Here is a 7,605-nt window from a genome sequence, read left to right as displayed (position 1 = left end):
TGGGTTTTTAAGGAAGAGAGTTATATCACCCTTTGTATCCTAGGGTTCCACATCTGTGGATTCAACCTGCTGCAGACTGAAAATATATTTTAAAAATTCCATAAAGTTCCAAAAAGCAAACTCGAATTTGCCTCATGCCAGCAGCTACCTACATAACATTTACATTGCTTTTCCCACTGTTTACATAACATTTACAATGTATTAGGTATTATAAGGAATCTAGAAACGATTTAAAGTATACGGGAGAATGTGCATCCGTTATACGCAAATACTATGTCATTGTATAAAGAGACTAGAGAATCTGCAGATTTTGACATCTGGAGAGGGTCCTGGAACCAATCCCCCATGGATGCTGAAGGATGCCTGTATTTGATTACCTCTAAGCTAAAGAAAGGATGCTCAGTGGAGAGTGTGGATTTGGCATGAGTTCTCCATTGACAGGGAAGTCAAGGTAGAGGCAGTTTGTCATAGAACACCAAGTGATGACAAATACTTCAACTGGAAAAATAGCATCAAGAATCCAGAGGAGGTAATATTTTGAGGCAAATTTAAGAATAAAACCAAGCAGACTTTAGAGAGTAGTATGAGAAAAAGGGAAAATTCAAAGATTATGCATAGGGTTTTAGATCTTGTGTGTTTATTTTTAATGCATATGACTTTCTCAAGAAGACTGACTTTATAAAAAAAAAAAATCCCTCACTGTTGGACACATAAAGTTTCAGTCATGCAGGATGAGTAAGTTCTAGAGATCCTTTGTGCAACATGGAACCCATTGTTAACAATCTGACTTTGTGCACTTAAAATGGTTTTAAGAGGATATATCTCATATTAAGCATCCTTACCACCACAACAAAAGTTTCCAAATGTGTTTCTAGTTCAAAGTGATCACTCTGGGAGGCTCTGCTTGTGACACATGATTGGCAGCCTCTCTTTACACATGCCTTCAATGTCGATTTATGGGTCTCTGTTATCATAGCAAATATCTTACTTGCAGTAGGAGATTAATTTTTTACTTTGTTGATTTGCCAGTTGATTGATTGATGACTGCTTATAATTAACAGAGAACTTGATTACTATTAACATCCTGTAGTTTATTAAACATGGCTTATGATAAAATGCAGAAAGGGAAGCCAGACAGGAGCTGGTAGATCTGCGCCAATGTGACAAACCATAATGTACCTACTCTATTTTTCTATTTTTCATGTATCCCTTCTTTATCTGTTCTGCCCTGCTCGATCCCAGTCTCAGTTCCCCCCTCCCATGACAACCTTCTGCCTTTGATAATAGTAAAACCCTTGTTCTTATTCTGTCTCTTACAGAGAAGCACATTCTTTTTGGTTTTAAATGATATAGGAGCTCTTTGTTTTACTAGCAACTCATTACAGCTTACTATAAAAGGCTACATTACTTGACAGCTCTGAAAAATATAATACTTGTTAGCTCTAAAAATATAATCCTTTCAGTTCAGGTATTTTATTCTTTCAATAATAATGGAACTTTTAAAATAAAATGAAGAGTACATCATTTGAAATGCAATATGTTCATAATTCTAAGAGAAATTACAGCACAAATAAAAGTGGTGACCTTGAACCTTTTTTCCTGAATAGACATTTTGCTGACTTCTATTTTTATCATATTTCAACTTTGAGCCATCTATTGGATCTGTAATGAAATACACTAACATCACATATTTCGGATTAAATACAATATACATTCACTTTTAAAAGTGGCAAATAATGGTTTAAACTAGTACAGAGAGGATTACTCAATAAACTTAAAGCTCAAATACTAGCATAGATATCGAATAATAAGCTAGCCACAAATTCCAACTGCAAATGTCTGGACTCCTACTAGGCATTTCCTGCACATTCAGAGCTCATCACAAAAATTCTCAATTAGCACCAGAGGACATTGTAAGAGGAAAAAAAAGAGTGCCAGTGTGCACTTGGTTGCAGATGCTGCTATCAGAAAAAGGCGCCATCACACACCAGCCTACACAGACAGCAACCTTTTTTCATGGGAGAGATTTACATATTAAGAAAAGACTTGGGACATTTGCAACACACTTTTCAGTATTCATTAAATGGAAAAAAACCCACTTATTCTTCCAGCCATCATTTCTTGTGAACCTTACATTCTGCATGTTTGCATCATATTAAGTTCTAAATGTCAGGAGATTACTTATTTCATCCAAATCTAGTGAAACATTGAATTTTCATAACTGATTCATGCTAAAAATAATTTATGATGATAAAAGTTCAAGCATCTGTGAATTTTTTTTCAATGCATGCACAAATGAGACATAATTATTACATAGGGCCATTCACTATTTTTTTTGTTTTTTACATCTTTATTGGAGTACAATTACTTTACAATGGTGTGTTAGTTTCTGCTGTATAACAAAGTGAATCAGCTATACATATACATATATCCCGATATCTCCTCCCTCTTGCATGTCCCTCCCACCCTCCCTATCCTACCCCTCTAGGTGGTCACAAAGCACCGAGCTGATCTCCCTGTGCTATGTAGCTGCTTCCCACTAGCTATCTATTTTACATTTGGTAGTGTATATACGTCCATGCCACTCTCTCACTTTGTCGCAGATTACCCTTCCCCCTCCCCGTGTCCTCAGGTCTATTCTCTACGTCTGTATTTTTAATCCTGTCCTGCCCCTAGGTTCATCAGAACCTTTTTTTTTTTCTTTGCGGTACGCGGGCCTCTCACTGCTGTGGCCTCTCCCGTTGCGGAGCACAGGCTCCGGACGCGCAGGCTCAGCGGCCATGGCTCACGGGCCCAGCTGCTCCGAGGCATGTGGCATCTTCCCGGACCGGGGCACGAACCCGTGTCCCCTGCATTGGCAGGCGGACTCTCAACCACTGCGCCACCAGGGAAGCCCAACAATAAACTTTTAAGTGCTTCAAAATGCTATTTACTTTTATTTAATAGAATATGTGCATATTCAGCAGTCCTTTGCAATGAGAGTACTGAGACATGAATTCAAGCCTATCCACATTTTAAAGGTTTTCTAATTCCATCTCAGAAATGCCTTAGTAATTTTATTACAGATTATCACTTTTATAAAAATTAAAGTTAGTCAAAAGTTTGATATGGCATAGTGTATCTCACTTTTAAATTTTGATGTCAGTAGCTAAGGAAATAGATGGTCTTTTGCTTTTTTGTCACCATCATTCAAAGTAAAAAAAAAAATGTGTTTTAGTAGATGCAGTTTTGAGAACCTAAATAGCAGGTTTGGACAAATGTCTCTAACTTCATATGGTTTTCTGAGCAATATTTCTCCTGTCTTCAAGAGTAAAGGAGAGCTTTTCAGAACATACGTCCACAGGATGTTAAACTTGTAATAATACTGGGAATAATATGAAAATAGCCTTACATGGACTCTTTTTTGACATCCTCTCCAGCTGTGGGACACAACAATAGAAAAATGTCATATTTTCTTCACAGCTGATTGATTTGACTCAAATGTGTTGGTCAATTCCAATCTAAAATAAAATTTTTACTTTTTCTAACTGAGAAATATAAAAATAACAGGCAATTTGATGCTTGAGAGAATTTAGGAAAGGTTGAATAACTGAGAGGGAAAAAAGCATTTTAGACATGGACTGGTAAACTTTCAAAGTTATTGCAATATGAAAAATTAATTCTGAATTCCACTCAGGGTTAACTGATCTGAAATAAAACTTCAGCATCCTAAGTTGTTGCTCAGTAATGATTAAGTTTGCTCTGTTTCATAATTTTAGGCTTTTGTAACTAATTTCTTGTTAGTAGAATTCCATATTGTTTCATAGGAACCACATACATTTGTTAGGGGGTGGGGGGTGGAGAGGACACAAAATAAAACAGTGAAGCTTAAAATTGAATAATTACTCTAAGCATTAGCCGGTCAGAGGAAGGTTGCATTTGCTATACATGAGTGACCACTGAGGAAATTCAATTTATGTAAGGAATGAAAGTCATTTTAGGAAATTAATATTTAGTGTATTAATACATATTTTAAATTAATAGTACCTATTGGAATGAAATGGGGGTAGTATTCTTATATCATTCTTTTCCAGGATACTTGTTCCTCTCCTCCCTGAAAGAATTCACTTTTTTCCCAAAGCAGGTGACACGGTCTCGCTTTCAATTACACAGCACGCGGTCGTGGAGCCCTGTTAACAGAATGGTTCTTCCCACTCAAGATCTTTTTATTCCGTGAGTGAAGTTCAGCTAAGGTAGACACAGGCTTGTGTTACACCTCTTCACATGGCTGGTTTACCGTGCTGTACCAAGTGCCGTGTTTCCTGAGAAGCAGTGCGTACATCCGTCTAATTCAGGAGTTTGGCATGAGCAGGTCCGACTACCTGCATAATTCAGCTCCCCCAAATTTGAACTTTGTTGGTAATAAACATCATATTTTGGCCTTAGCCTTTATCTTAGTTTCATCCTTCAACCTCTTCTGAATTGGTTAGTGGAGAGGAAGGCTATTTTAGAGATTCCACTTGAAGAATGTGATACATATCAACTGTCTAACAGCTATTGTGCTAAATATTGAGGATATAAACCTGAGTTACAGGCAAGGTGACAACAGAGCCAGGAAACCAATAGAAATAGAAACACACACAGAACTGTGTACTGAACGCAACCTGGTGAAAGGGTATCCAAGATGTGGGATGGAGAATTGATGAGCAGGCTCTAACTCATATCCACAAATTGTACACCTGTGCTCATCTTACAGCTCGCAAGTCAACAGCACAGGTAAAGGTGGATGTTAGGAAGAGCGTTGTCAGAAAGGAAAAAAAACATGGCACAGAGATAAGAAGCAACATGGTGTATTCCAGGAATCAGCAATTAATTTCTCTGAAGCATAGAGTGAAGCTGGTAGAGATCACATGGACATAGTAGAGAAGAGCAAGAAGGACCTGGCAGGTCACACAGACAAGGTCCAATACTTAACTTTGGTTTTAATTTGCTATCATTTGTCCTTTTATAATGCTTCATGAAGTTCTTCATTTAAAAAAAATGGCAAGCACAATCATTAACAATGAGTCTCACGGACTTTAGTTAACCTATGTTGACACAATTTTCCTACAAACATAAATAAAACCTAGAATAGCTAGCCTTTCATTCAAATAGTTTCAAAATTGTTTTTGCCATCAAGATACTCCATAGAGAGTAGAACCTTAAGGTACCTCAAATTCACCACTAAAGGATATTTATAACCTCCTCACCCAAACTCATCCTCTTCCAGAGACCCAGATCTCAAGAAATGCCATCACAACCCAAGCTGCTTCCCAAGCAAGAAACCTGCGGGTTCCCTCTGACTACTCCCCCGCTATCAAGGCTGTGTCTCATCCCTCAACAAGACCCACTGATTCTACTTCCTAAACTGATGCACGCCTGGCCTCTTCTCCACCCTGGAGCAAGGGATACAGTGTTTCTCTCCTGAAGTACAGCAATTACACTGTGTAAGCATTTCTCTCTCTGGCAACCTTGAAATCCACTTTCTATATTGCAGTCATGAGGCTCTTCTTAAAACATGAGTTTGATAAAGTCATCCCCTCTATTTAAACTACTACAATGACTTCAGATTGAATCTGAGATGAACTTTCTCTGGACCATGGTCTGGCTCTGACCTCATTCACCATGTCCATTTCCTTCCAACCTCCTCATGGCAGCTGTTTTTGTCCTTCCCACTGGCCTTGAGAATACACACGACAGGACTTCTTTCCCTCTGCTTGGAAGACTCAGTTTTTCCCTTTCCACCTAGTTATATTCTAGTTTTTAAACCTCAGCACAAATGTGTCTTGATTTTTTGATCTCCTGGACTCAACTTATGGCTCCTTCCATGGATTTTCAAAGACAGCATGCACTTGGGCATAACACTGTATCACAGTGGCAATTTAGTTCATTTATGTTAATATTTTATACAAATGTGTCCTGTCAAGTGGACTGTAAGCTTCAGATAGTAGAAACCATACCTGTTTTGCTTATTATTGTTTATTATAATTTACTGCTACTACAGTTTTGATCATTATTTATTTTGTGCAGTTTTGTTTATCTGGATATAGGTCACAAGTTTTTAACAGCTTTGCTTTACATAGCACAGAATTCACCTATTTTAAACATACAATTCAGTGATTTTTAGTATATTTACAGAGTTGTGTAACTATTACCACAATCTAATTTAGAACATTTCCATTGCCTCGAAAAGAAACTTCTGCCTTTTTTAGAGTCTTTCTCCATTCTAAACACCAGCCCCAGGCAACCACTAATCCACTTTCTGTCTGTATATATTTTCCTCTTCTGGACATTTTACATAAATGGAACCATAAAATTTGTAATCTTTTTTCACTTAACATAATATTTTTGAGGTTTGTCAATATTGTCACATACATCAGTACTTCAGTATTTTCTATTGCTGAATAATATTTCATTGGCTGTATATCCCACATTGGTTTATTCATGCATCCTTTGATGGAGATTTGGCTTGTTTGGACCTTTTGGACACCCTGAATACTGCTGCTCTGAACATGCTACATAAGAGGCCATATAACCTGAATGAATGAATGAATGAATGATGAAATCTATGCAATCAATTCCTCATGTAAATATAAGAATATTAGAATATATGATTTCTGAGGTCATTTACAACTCTGAAATATAATATTAAAATATGCCATAAAGAACAAGGAAAGGAGTGTACCTAAAATAAACTGAAGAGAGTTGTACGGATTTTGGATCTGACAGGTGTGGAAAGTACTCGGTGGATGAGGGAGAATTTGGACACATTTCAAAGACCGCACATTCGTGTGCTAAATATCAATTCAGTGTACTTTTTAGTAAAGAGCTCTGTAATTAGAAACAGATGAGAAAGGTGTTAAATTGTTTTAGGAATAATTCTAAGGTTCACTGAACTGAAAAGAGAAAAAAAAATGTCATTTCAAACCAACAAATAAGTCTCTGCATTTTTTTAACTAAAGCTGCTCCACTTTTTGGTATGAATTATGCATTGCCTACAGGACTTCATTTGATATGTTGTGCATTTGTCCCTTCTGGACATTTCCGTAAGACCTTTTCCAAATCAAAGTTTCTGTGCTTTTCAAAGAAAAAAAGTGAATAAGAAATTATCCACTAAATATTTCACTAGAGAAGGAGTTTAAGCATAAAGTATATTAGTTATGAGAAATCACGTATTTTACTTCGAACTCTGAGCATTTATCAACTAGGACTCTGAAATATTTTTATCGAATAGTCTGTGTATGTGTAGCCAATCATCAGAAATATGTATAATGCAATCAGTAAAAGAACTCTTAACTGTTTTCTGTCAGCAGCAAATGATAGTGAAGTAAAAACAGTAATTACAGTGATTCACAGTTTTTATTATTCACATAGATAGTACATTTGTAAGTATTCTAGTATTTAGTGGAATTACTTGGAATTCCTAATAACTCTGAAAACTATGTAGGGCAGAACTGTATATGTTCTATTTATATATTGCAATTATACTTAAAATTCATATTGTATAGTTAAAATTTCTCTGAAAGATTCTTTTCCACTTCCTCTTACTTTTCTCATCTTGTTTCTCCTGCCTTCAGAAATAATTAA

Source organism: Mesoplodon mirus (genome assembly GCF_964341445.2).
Source record: "Mesoplodon mirus genome assembly, chromosome: 2".
Taxonomy (NCBI): domain Eukaryota; kingdom Metazoa; phylum Chordata; class Mammalia; order Artiodactyla; family Ziphiidae; genus Mesoplodon; species Mesoplodon mirus.
This window is presented reverse-complemented; position numbering follows the sequence as displayed.